Source organism: Bos javanicus, chromosome 16 (assembly GCF_032452875.1).
Source record: "Bos javanicus breed banteng chromosome 16, ARS-OSU_banteng_1.0, whole genome shotgun sequence".
Classification (NCBI taxonomy): domain Eukaryota; kingdom Metazoa; phylum Chordata; class Mammalia; order Artiodactyla; family Bovidae; genus Bos; species Bos javanicus.
Window position 1 is genome coordinate 3155879 of NC_083883.1, and position 12459 is coordinate 3168337.

A 12459-nucleotide genomic window follows, 5' to 3' on the forward strand; every position below is an offset into this window, starting at 1 on the left:
AGAAATAACAATAACCTCAGATATGCAGATGACACCACCCTTATTGCAAAAAGTGAAGAAGAACTAAAGAGCCTCTTGATGAAAGTGAAAGAAGAGAGTGAAAAAGTTGGCTTAAAACTCAACATTCAAAAAACAAAGATCATGGCATCTGGTCCCATCACTTCACGGCAAATAGATGAGAAAACAATGGAAACAGTGACAGACTTTTTTAGGCTCCAAAATCACTGCAGATAGTGACTGCAACCATGAAATTAAAAGACGCTTGCTTCTTGGAAGAAAAGCTATGACTAAAAGCTAGAGAGCATATTAAAAAGCAGAGACATTACTTTGCCAACAAAGGTCCGCCTAGTCAAAGCCATGGTTTTTCCAGTAGTCATATATGGATGTGAGAATTGGACCATATAGAAAGCTGAGCACCGAAGAATTGATGCTTTTGAACTGTGGTGTTGGAGAAGACTCTGAGAGTCCCTTGGACTGCAAGGAGATCCAACCAGTCCATCCTAAAGGAAATCAGTCCTGAATATTCATTAGAAGGACTGATGCTGAAGCTGAAACTCCAACACTTTGGCCACCTGATGAGAACTGACTCCTTGGAAAAGACCCTGATGCTGGGAAAGATTGAAGGCAGGAGGAGAAAGGGACAACAGAGGATGAGATGGTTGGATGGCAAAACTGACTTGATGGACATGAATTTGAACAAGCTCCGGGAGTTGGTGATGAACAGGGAAGCCTGGTGTGCTGCAGTCCATGGGGTCGCAAAGAGTTGGACACGATTGAGTGACTGAACTGAACTGATAACTGGGTCTGTATTGTCATTTAGTGGGCTGAGCCAAGGATGCTAAATACCCTGAAGTTCTTGGGATGGCCTGAACGTGAGAGAATTACCTGCCCCAAATACCGAGACGCCCACACTGAGAAACATCAGTCCCTGCACCACTTTCACCTGGACTTTAAGGGCTCTAAATTTTCCCTGATGGCTATTTCCACTGACTGTCTGATTTGGAGTTTTCAAATAGAAATTTCTTAAGAAACCATGAGAAAACAGATGGGAAGTGATCAAAGAAAGCAACAAAGCATAAAAAACAGATGAGCTTCAACAGATTTTTGAGTCTAAGAAAGATCAAGTGTATTCAGTCTTAGAGACGCCTTCTTGTTTTTTTAAGCTCCCAGTTTTCCTGATTGAAACAATTTACTAGGTGCAAAGGCCTCGTTTCTCTCCTCGTTCTAAGGACACCACAGTAAGTCGTCGTTCAGGCTGGCCCAGGCGCTGTCCTAGGCGAGCTTTCCAGGGCCCAAGTCCTGAACCTCTCTCTGTGCTGACACGAAGCACCGCGGGCTTGAATTCACTTCAGCCTCAAGCTTCCCTGGCCTTCTGGGCTCTTCCCAATTTTCAGTTTTTCACTCTAACCCCAAGTATCAGGTTTGTCTGAGAGCAAGGTGTGGTCTTCTGATTTACCTTTTAGGGTAAGGATAAGGCACTGCTAGCCGCTATAATAGAGTACTCATAAACTCACAGGGTTTAACACAATAAAAGTTTGTTATTCACTCATTCAAACTATGAAACAAGTATTCCTTATGGTAGCAGCTCTCCTCCAAGTGGTGATTTTGGAACCTATGCTCCTTCCTTCTCGAGCGTCCCCCATCTTCGATGTGTGGTTTCTCAGGTTGCTGTGTTTCTCTGCATCAAGCCTGCAGAAGAAGAGAGAGCACAGAGGATTGCCTGTGGGTGGTGTTCAAGGGCCAGACCTGGAATTGCCCCACTTCACTTCTGCTTGCATTCTGTTGGCAGGAACCCAGACACACGGCCTTGCCTAGCTGCACGAGAGACTGGAAAATGTAGTCCAGCTGTATTCCTATGTACTAGGAAGACAAAGACTTTGGTTTGTTAATCAGCCAGTAGTGTCTGCCCATATCCCCCCATGTATGAGCTTTTAGAAATCCTGTTGTCATTTTTCTCTATTATTTCTGGTTGATACACAGCAATTTACTGGTTAAGAATAAACAGCTTGTTCTTTAAAAAGTAAAACATGGGATCACCATCAATTCAGTCAGCCAGTCATGTCCGATTCTTGTGACCCCGTGGGCTGTAGCACACAAGGCCTCCTTGTCCATCACCAACTCCCAGAGCTTGCTCAAACTCATGTCCATCCAATTGGTGATGTCATCCAACCATCTCATCCTCTGTCGTACCCTTCTCCTCCTGCCTTCAATTTTGCCCAGCATCAGGGTCTTTTCCAATGAGTCAGCTCTTCACATCAGGTGGCCAAAGTATTGGAGTTTCAGCTTCAGCATCAGTCCTTCCAAAGAACACCCAGGACTGATCTCCTTTAGGATGGACTGGTTGGATCTCCTTGCAGTCCAAGGGACTCTCAAGAGTCTTCTCCAACACCACAGTTCAGAAGCATCAATTCTTTGGTGCTCAGCTTTCTTTATAGTCCAACTCTCACATCCATACACAGGTGCTGGAAAAACATACCTCTTACTATGTGGACTTTTATTGGCAAAGTAATGTCTCTGCTTTTTAATACACTGTCTAGGTTAGTCATAGCTTTTCTTCCAAGGAGTAAGCATCTTTTAATTTAATGGCTGCAGTCACCACTTGCAGTGATTTTGGAGCCCCCAAAAATAAAGTCTGTCACTGTTTCCATTGTTTCCCCATCTGTTTGCATTGAAGTGATGGGACCGGATGCCATGATCTTTGTTTTTTGAATGTTGAGTTTTAAGCCAACTTTTTCACTCTCTTCTTTCACTTTCATCAAGAGGCTCTTTAGTTCTTCTTCACTTTTTGCAATAAGGGTGGTGTCATCTGCATATCTGAGGTTATTGTTATTTCTCCTGGCAATCTTGATACCAGCTTGTGCTTCATGCAGCCCGGCATTTCTTATGATGTACTCTGAGTATAAGTTAAATAAGGAAGGTGACAATATACAGGCTTGACGGACTCCTTTCCTGATTTGGAACCAGTCTGTTATTTCATGTCCGGTTCTAACTGTTGCTTCTTAACCTGCATACACATTTCCCAGGAGGCAGGTAAGGTGGTCTGGTATTCCCATCTCTTGAAGAATTTTCCAATTTTCTATGTTGTGATCCATACAGTCAAAGGCTTTGGCATAGTCAATGAAGCAGAAGTAGATGTTTTTCTGGAACTCTCTTGCTTTTTCTATGATCCAATAGATGTTGGCAATTTGATCTCTGGTTCCTCTGCCTTTTTTAAATCCAGCTTCAACATCTGGAAGTTCATGCTTGGAGAATTTTGAGCATTACTTTGGTTAGCATGTGAGATGAGTGCAATTGTGTGGTAGTTTGAACATTCTTTGGCATTGCCTTTCTTTGGGATTGGAATGACAACTGACCTTTTCCAGTCCTGTGGCCACAGCTGAGTTTTCCAAATTTGCTGACATATTGAATGCAGCACTTTCACAGCATCATCTTTTAGGATTTGAAATAGGTCAACTGGAATTCCATCACCTTCACTAGCTTTGTTCATAGTGATGCTTCCTAAGGCCCACTTGACTTTAGACTCCAGGATTTCTGGCTCTATGGATTACCATAGGACTGGCAATTCCACTCTTAGGACACCCATGTACCAATAGTGTCTTGCAGGAAGGGGGACCCTTTCCAGGGCCCCAGAGTGGGCTATTGTCTAACAATCAGAAATGCATTGTCCGAGGAGACACATGTGCTGACACAGGAAGAGATTTTATTGGGAAGGGGTACCTGGTGGAGCGCAGTAGGGTAAGAGAACCCAGGAGGACTGCTCTGCCACATGGCTCACAGTCTCGGGTTTTATGGTGATGAGATTAGTTTCTAGGCTTTTCTGGTGGCTCAACTGGCAAAGAATGTGCCTGAAATGCAGGAGACCCCAGTTCAATTGCTGGGTTGGGAAGATCTGCTGGAGAAGGGATAGGCTACCCACTCCAGTATTCTTGGGCTTCCCTGGTGGCTCAGCTGGTAAAGAATCTGCCTGCAATGCAGCAGACCTAGGTTCGATCCCTGGGTTGGGAAGATCCCCTGGAAGAGGGAATGGCAACCCACTCCAGTAGTCTGGCCTGGAGAACTCCATGGACTGTACAGTCCATGGGGTCACAAAAAGTCTGACACGATTGAATGACTTTCGCCTTTCATTTTGTCCCTGACCAATCATTCTGACTCAGAGTTTTTCCTGGTGGTGCATGCATTGTTCAGCCAAGATGGATGCCAGCAAGAAGAATTCTGGGAAGTGGTCGGACAGGTGGTGTCTCCTTTTGACCGTTCTGGAACTCTGCCAGTTGGTGGAGGCTTATTAGTTCCGTGTTTCTTACTAGGACCTCCTGTCGTAAAACAACTCACGCGCATGGTTACCATGGTGCCTGGCCAGGGTGGTGGTTTCGGCCAGTGTGCTTCCCCTAACAGCTCCCTCCTGAGAGACTGCATACTCAAGATTACTTCTTGGGAACTGGGACAGAGGTCTCTTTCTTCTGTAACATCTTCCTGCTGTTCCTAGGTGTAGTCCTGCCTAGTAGAAGTCTCTCTCTACCTGATTTAAGTTGAGGTATTTTTTAACTGAAAGAATAGGCTTCCATACTGGTAGTAACAGCGATTTAGCCTGAAACTGTTGGACCCCATCAGAGATGAAACAGACAGGGGTCATAAGGAAACCTAACAGGATACTCATCACTGGTCCCCAGAAAATGAAGGCAAAATTTGAGGTGAGGACTGCAGGGTGTAGTGAGGCAACAGGCTGGTGCTCCAGGAATCTGTGCTCAGCCTTCATCTCCCACCTGGGTGGGGGCCCCAGTTCCATAGAAGAACTCAAAGATATTGTTATGGGTCTTCTTTGAGTAGGAACCAGGATCTTGCCCCAGGGCTGAACCACCATTTGATTGTTTCTCCTCTGTTTTTGTATCCCCTCCCTTCTCTGATCAGCAACTGTTTGGATCTGTTCTTTGAAACTCAGGGAGGGTTAAGGAGGCTGTGTAAAGTCTATATCCTACAAGCAAGAAAGAGGGAAAGCAGAAAAGTTCTGTACTCCAGATGCCCACGGAGTCCTGCTCAGTTTTAATTCAGGGAACTGGGTAACTATGACTCTGATAACTTCCTGTCAAAGTGGGGCATAGGACTGACTCAGTTTGGAGAATAGACCCTGAATTGGAAGTATTTCTGAGTTCCAAGTCCTAGATCTGAGCCTTGTATGATTAAAATCTCAATCCCTTGGTCTGCCATTTAGGTGTAACAGACACAATTAGAAGTAGCTGAAGGAGTGACAACTGGAATTATAATAGGCAAAATAAATCTCATTTCTTTTCAGAATAATAGGCCTGAAATCCAGTCTGGACCTGGCACTTTGGGGAGACTTGTAGCCAGGTAGCCAGTTGCCTGGTTTTATAAAAAGTAAGGTTGTAGTTACTAGCTGCCAGCAGACATTGTTTTGAGACTCACAAAACTCAAGTTTTTAGCGATATAAGGACTAGTCTGAAATTACATCCGTAGTGTCTCCTAGTTATTTCCTTGGATGTCTGAACCATAGCTACTCTATTTTGACTTTTAATTGTGATATTCTCCTTAATAGCCAAAGCAGATGTCACCATTAATGATGTCATTTCTCTGTGTATGAGAAGATGCAAGAATTGGGACTCATAAAATCTTCTGAAAAGATCTCTCTCTGAAGGCCTGTTCTGCCAGTTTTTCCCAGAGCACAGAGTGCCTCCTTCCTGATTTCCACCCTGAACTCCTTTCAGAGGTGTTGGAGGTCAGTAGCTGTGGTGGCCATGATTTAATCTTTGAGTAATTAGATGGCAAGTGCCAGTTTCCAGTTGGCAGGGCCCCTTCTTGGTCATAAACTCAACCATGATTTGGTGCGGGGGAGGTGGCACTTCATGACCATTTCATCCCACAGAGCTGAGAATGTCCATTCTCAGGTCTGGCAAAGATTTTGTTGACAGGCCACTCAATGTGCTGTTACTGGACTAGGCCATAAAACAGTATCCAAAATTCTCTGGACCACCTGTCTTACTAGCCTCTTGGTCTAGGAAAATATTCCCTCCTGTGGCTTCTTCCCATATCCAGAGTTACAATCTGGATCTGTTACAATCTGTTACAATCTGGATTGTAACAACACTGTTACAATCATCGATCTCATATGGAACTATATATTATTTTTCAGAGGCCTACCACACATTTGGCAGTGTAACAAACAGCAATTCTGTAAAACAGGTAAAATAAAAATACCATAGCCAGTATTATTAGTAACGTCACAAGTAAGACCTACGCTAACAGCTCCCATTAGATGTAGCGCAGTATATCCCAGGTTGCCTGACTTAGTCTATTCTGTATGAATCCTTATCTTCCAGGGAAATTATATATTGGTACTGTCTATAAGGCACATAGCCCAGTTTCCTACTGTTGGTAGACTATTATCCTTAGTATGATTTAATTGTTTCCAACATAGAGGAGACTTTAAACCTAAATTATTATAGCCTGGTATTATCTATATAAATCCATCCCATTATTGTGGGAGGTTTTTTTCTTTGCTGAAACTTTGCTTGTTCCTCTGATTGAACTTGAGTAACAGAAAAGTGAAAGGGTTAGTAGCCCAGTAGAGTCTGACTCTTTGCAGCCCCATGGACTGTAGCCTGCCAGGCTCCTCTGTCCATGGGATTCTCTAGGCAAGAATACTGGAGTGGGCTGCCATTCCCTTCTCCAAGAGATCCTCCCAACCCAGGGATCAAACCTGGGTCTCCTGCATTGCGGGCAGATTCTTTTACCACTGAGCCATCAGGGAAGCCCTGTGTAATAGAAGATAACTCAAATTTATGGGCAGAGTCAGAGCAGGCATTATTAATTGGCCAGGAGAGGGGATCCACTCTAGTAATATCAACGTGTGCTAAGTCACGTCAGTCGTGTCCAACTCTTTGCGACTCTATGGACTGTAGACTGCCAGGCTCCTCTGTCCATGGGATTCTCCAGGCAAGAATACTGGAGTGTGTTGCCATTGCCTCCTCCAGGGGATCTTCCTCACCTAGAGATCAAACCAGGGTCTCTTAAGTCTCCTGCATTGGCAGGTCGGTTCTTTACCGGGGAAGCCCTGTAATATCAATAGTGACCTGAATATGACTATAATTTTTCTTTTTAAGTTAATTTTCTCAGTGCCAACCAATCAGAACCTTGGAGTAGAGAAATTCACCAAGGTAACCCAGAGCTAGATGCAGGTAATTGACCAAACCCAACAATTGGGTTGATTTCTAAAACCAGCATAGGATCATGCCTATGATAGAAAAGCATTTGATTTATATGTAAAGGTCCAAGAAGTCAAGAAAACATTATAAATGATCACACGAATCAGGTCCAGCATCTGGGGCAAGCTGTCTACTTCTGATGTCATCTTCTTGGCCTAGATATGCAGTTTCCTCTGTTTGAATGTCGTTTTAAGGTGAGTTCAGGTTAGGAGTCCTCTGTATAAACTCGTCCAATGTAGGGGCCTTTGGAAGTGGGAATTAATCTAACAGTCAATTTCCCTTCAATTTTACCGAGCATGAGCTAGTTAAGAGTACCTGATAAAAAGGTCCTTCCATCCAGGTTGGAGACAGTCCCTTAAATTATGTCTTCTTCTAGTCCTGGTTGCAGGTCATGAGGCACCTGATCTTCATCCAAAGATAGATTACTGAGATAAGCTTCAGAAACAAACTTAGGGTGTTCTTTAAGAATTCAATTAAATTTTACATTAATATGGCATAACAGCAAAGAACTATCCAGGAAATGAGTCTTAGTATATACAGACCTCTATTAACAAACTGGGATTTAATATTTATTGAAACATCTTTTTCTCTCTAAAATTACCCTCATTTTTACCAAATATAACCAAATTAAAGGTTAGTTTGTTTACAAAATAGTTCTGCTCTTAATAAATTTTGCCTGATGATTTATATAACCATAATTGATCATAGACTTATTGCTTTGCTGAAACTTTTATAAAGTCTCAGACTGAACTTTTAAAATAAAACCTTTTAGGGCTGGGAAAGTCATGCTTTATCACAGATTTCGCTTAACAAATCTAGGTGAATTCTTCTCTTTTTAAGGTCTCAAAAATTACCTTTTCAAGGTCACAAAAATTCTGTACCTGTTAGTGAGATAACCTTCCTAACTTAACTGATAAAGTTACTGGAAACCTAAGAGTTTCCAATCTCTGGAGGAGTCAGATAGAGGGGAAATATAATTGTTTCAATTTGTTTATAACATATAATTTTACCAAATTACCATCATAATTAGTCTGAGGGGAATGTTTTCCCTACTCCCAGAAAACACAGATTCAAACCTATAATTTTTTCAGATCAGTTCAGTTCAGTCACTCAGTCATGTCTGACTCTTTGCAACCCAATGGACTGCAGCACAGCAGGCTTCCCTGTCCATCACCAACTCCGAGAGCCTACTCAAACTCCTGTCCATCAAGTCGGTGGTGCCATCCAACCCACTGTCATCCCTTTCTCCTCCCACCTTCCATCTTTCCAAGCATCAGGGTCTTTTCCAAGGAGTCAGTTCATCAGGTGGCCGAAGTATTGGAGTTTCAGCTTCAGCATCAGTCCTTCCCATAAATATTCAGGACTGATTTCCTTTAGGATTGACTGGTTGGATCTCCTTACAGTCCAAGGGACTCTCAAGAGTCTTCTCCAACAGCACAGTTCCAAAGCATCAATTCTTCAATGCTCTGCTTTATTTATGGTCCAACTCTCACATCCATACATGACTACTGGAAAAATAGTTCTGACTAGATGGACCTTTGTTGGCAAAGTAATGTCTCTGCTTTTTAATATGCTGTCTAGGTTGGTCATAGCTTTTCTTCCAAGGAGCAAGTGTCTTTTGATTTCATGGCAAACCACCATAAAAGTTACAAGCATATTCACCGGTTCATTCAGTCCTTTTGTTAACCTTTGTGAAGTCATCAGTTTTCCCATTAGAATACCAGGACATATCAGAATGTTAGGAACTCCATATAATTTCTAGGATATCTATATTAGTAATGTTTACCACACAGTGTAACCTGAGAGGATTTATTACTCATTTGATAATATTTCCCATGTAATTTAATTCGGTCAGATTTAGCCGGTGCTGGTGGGTGTATCATAAGTGGTGATATGTCACAATGGGCCTAAATACTGAGGCTTAAGGTCTTGTGAAAGTCAGCTCTGCCATCTTGGACATAGTTGGCTCTAACCAGTTTTCCTATGGCTGTGTTATTCCTAATAAAATCCATTTACCCAACTAATTGTAAACCAATTTTAGAAAATCCTAATCATGCATAACTTTTCAGTATTTTTTTTTTTTTCATATCTTCTTCTACTGAAAACACATCTTAGTTTCCCTATTTTCCACAGTGAGGTACATTTCTTGTTGACATATTTGTGACAGAATACAGTCTTATTTGACCTCTAGTAAACCTAGGTACAACAGAAGTATTATACTTATTGATGGTTCTAGAGACATATCTGTTACCAGGTATTAATTTAATATTGAATATTTCCCACTTCACATGAACCTGGAATTAATTTAGCTTAGTTTAGAATTTATAAGTTCTTGGAATGGAATGTGAAAGTCGCTCAGTCATGTCCAGCTCTTTGCAACCCCAATGGACTATACACTCCATGGAATTCTCCAGGTCAGAATACTGGAGTGGGTAATCATTCTCTTCTCCAAGGTATCTTCCCAACCCAGGGATTGAACCCAGGTCTCCCAGGTGGATTCTTTACCAGCTGAGCCACCAGGAAAGCCCTTGTAAGTGCTTACTTTTCTTTAAACCAGTTAAATAGCACTCATTCATAAATTAATCTCAAAAATATTATCCAGAGACAAAGATATACCAGGACATACACATATTCAGACAGACACAAAGTGAGATCTAGCTTCATTTTCTAAACTTAGACATGAATTAGATATTACACTATAAAATTTACTAGTTTATTTATAACAGTTGGAACAAATAAAAAATTTAAAGACTTCTTCCTGTTTTTCCTCAGTCTCGGGAGTTATAGATGGTCTAGATAAGTGTTCCTGAGAGCCCTGGTCTCAAGGCACAGGGAAAGAAAATCAAGTTCTTGGAAAATGGCGGCACGTCTAAAACAAATGATGACCACACAGAGCAAAATGGCCGTCAAAAATCACAGCACAGAACACAGAGATAAACCTGGCAGTCCTCATCAGACACTCCCTTAAATACAAGATTACAGTCTCTCCGAAAACCTCCTATAGGATACAGAACTTTGGATCCAAGTACTAACAGAAAATGAAAATATCTCAGGTCTTCAAAGATTTCAAAGGGAGGAAAGGAAGCCATGTTGAAAGAAGATGAGAGAAGGCAGGAGAGGGGGGCAAAAGGGGTGGCCTTACAGACCTCTCTCGCCACCTCAGATACCCAGGCATTAGGGGACTTTACCCTGGGCCTGCAGAGAAGGGACGACTGGAACTCGGCCCTACCAGAAACCAGACCAGACCAGACCAGAACCAGAATTCAAACTAGAAACCAGACCAGAACAGAACCAGAATTCAAGTTCTCTGCCAAGCAAAGGGGATCAGCCTCCAATCCTCATCTCAGGCTGAGGCCCATTCCTGCATCCAGGACCAGAGGACTAGAAAAAAGGGGGAAGGATAGGAAGGGTTAAGGAGAGGAAAGAGAGAGGGGAGGGGAGAGAGGTCAATCAATTCTCTTGTTCCTTACCCGGTCGGGGCACTCTGGCCAGTTGTCCACGTCAGGAGGAGACCAGGGACAAAAGGGTCCCAGTTGCGGCCGCCGGGTCTGGTCCATCGGTGGGCAAGCTGGTCCTTGAGTTCCCCGAGTGATCAGCATGTCAGTCTCAGCAAAGAAGAGTCCCTGGTGGAGTCGCCATTTGTTGCAGGAAGGGGGACCCCTTCCAGGGCCTGAAAAGTGGGCTCTTGTCTAACATTCAGAAATGAATTGTCGGAGGAGACACATGTTGACAAAGCAAGAGACTTCATTGGAAAGGGGCACCCGGGTGGAGAGCAGGAGGGTAAGGGAACCCAGGAGAGCTGCTCTGCCGCGTGGCTCGCAGTCTCGGGTTTTATGGTGATGGGGTTAGTTTCCGGGTTGCCCTTGGCCAATCATTCTGACTCAGAGTCCTTCCTGGTGGTGCAGGCATTGTTCAGCCAAGATGGATGCCAGAGAGAGGGATTCTGGGAGGAGGTCCAACACGTGGTATCTGTTTTTGACCTTTCTGGAACTCTTCCTGTTGGTGGTGACTTATTAGTTCCGTGTTCCTTACCAGGACCTCCTGTCATAAAACAGCTCATGCAAATGGTTACTACGGTGCCTGGTCAGGGTGGGCGGTTTCAGTCAGCGTGCTTCCCCTAACAGTTGTACTGTTTGCAACAGGCAGAAAGTAGAAACAACCCAAATGTCCATCAATGTAATAAATGGATAAATAAATCGTGGTGTATACATACAATGGAGAATTATTCAGCCCTAATGAGAAATGAAGTACAGATACGTGTTATAATGTGCTTGAACTTCAAAAATATTATGCTAAGTATAGAAACCAGGCATGAAAGGTCACATATTACATAATTCTGTTTTTACAAAATATCCAGACAGGAAAATCCACGGAGATGGAAAGCAGGTTGGTGGTTGCCAAGGAGTAGAGGGGAAGGGGAGTAGAGGGTGACTGCTTGTGTATGGGGTCTCCTTTGGGATGAAAGCATTTTGCAAGTAGATAGATATGGAGGTTTACAACACTCTGAATTTACTAAATGCCTCTGAATTGTTGACTTTAAAATGGTTAATTTTCATCCCATATTTTGGGGCTGCTCTTCTGAGATGGCCTACATTCTGTTTGTGGAGTATGTTTCTCCCAAGGCTGTTCTCACTTTCTCAGATGACTCTATGCCCTGGGGCTGCTCTTGCCTTTTGAGACAGACCACATGCTGTCTCAGAAATGTGTATCTCTCTAAATAAACTCACTTTCACTTAAATAAAATAAAAAAGTTTATTTTATGTTATGCGAATTTTATCTCATTAAAAACTTTATAAAGATTCCTGAAAAAAAAAGAATAATTGGATGGCTTTTTTTAATTTTTGTTTTTAGTGAAGTCTAGCTTTTACTTATTATTCTTTGTTAATTTTTCTGGTCTGTATCACATATGAGGGTGCATATCATCTTGGCCTTGTCCGGCAGCTTACTTCATCCTGTGCTCCCTTTGAAGACATTGGGAATTAACTGGTTTATTATTCCTTAACTCCTTGGACTCTCGCTTTGGGTTTAGGAAATGCATTTCTAGCACATAGAGTGATGCTCTGTCAGCCTTCATGTGCTACACAATGACGACGGACATACCCTGGACCTGGTTATTTTTACTTAGCTACAAGTCTAACTTCCATCCACTTCTGGAGGCTTCTGAACTTTCTTCCCACCATGCCTGCCCACTCCTGCCCTCTGTGTGGTGTCTAGGAGGTTGGGAGCTAGGCATTTTCAAGTCTTC

At 42.8% G+C, this 12459-nt stretch overlaps 1 long non-coding RNA gene across 1 annotated transcript; it reads right to left on the bottom strand.

The window, feature by feature from the left end:
* Positions 1 to 1518: 1518 nt before the first annotated feature.
* Positions 1519 to 11236, bottom strand: LOC133227475 (uncharacterized). The gene is made up of 2 exons (XR_009729837.1): positions 10685 to 11236; positions 1519 to 1689 (listed from the first exon to the last, which is right to left on the bottom strand). It is a non-coding gene; the product is annotated as an uncharacterized LOC133227475 (long non-coding RNA).
* Between the last annotated feature and the right edge of the window lie 1223 nt (positions 11237 to 12459).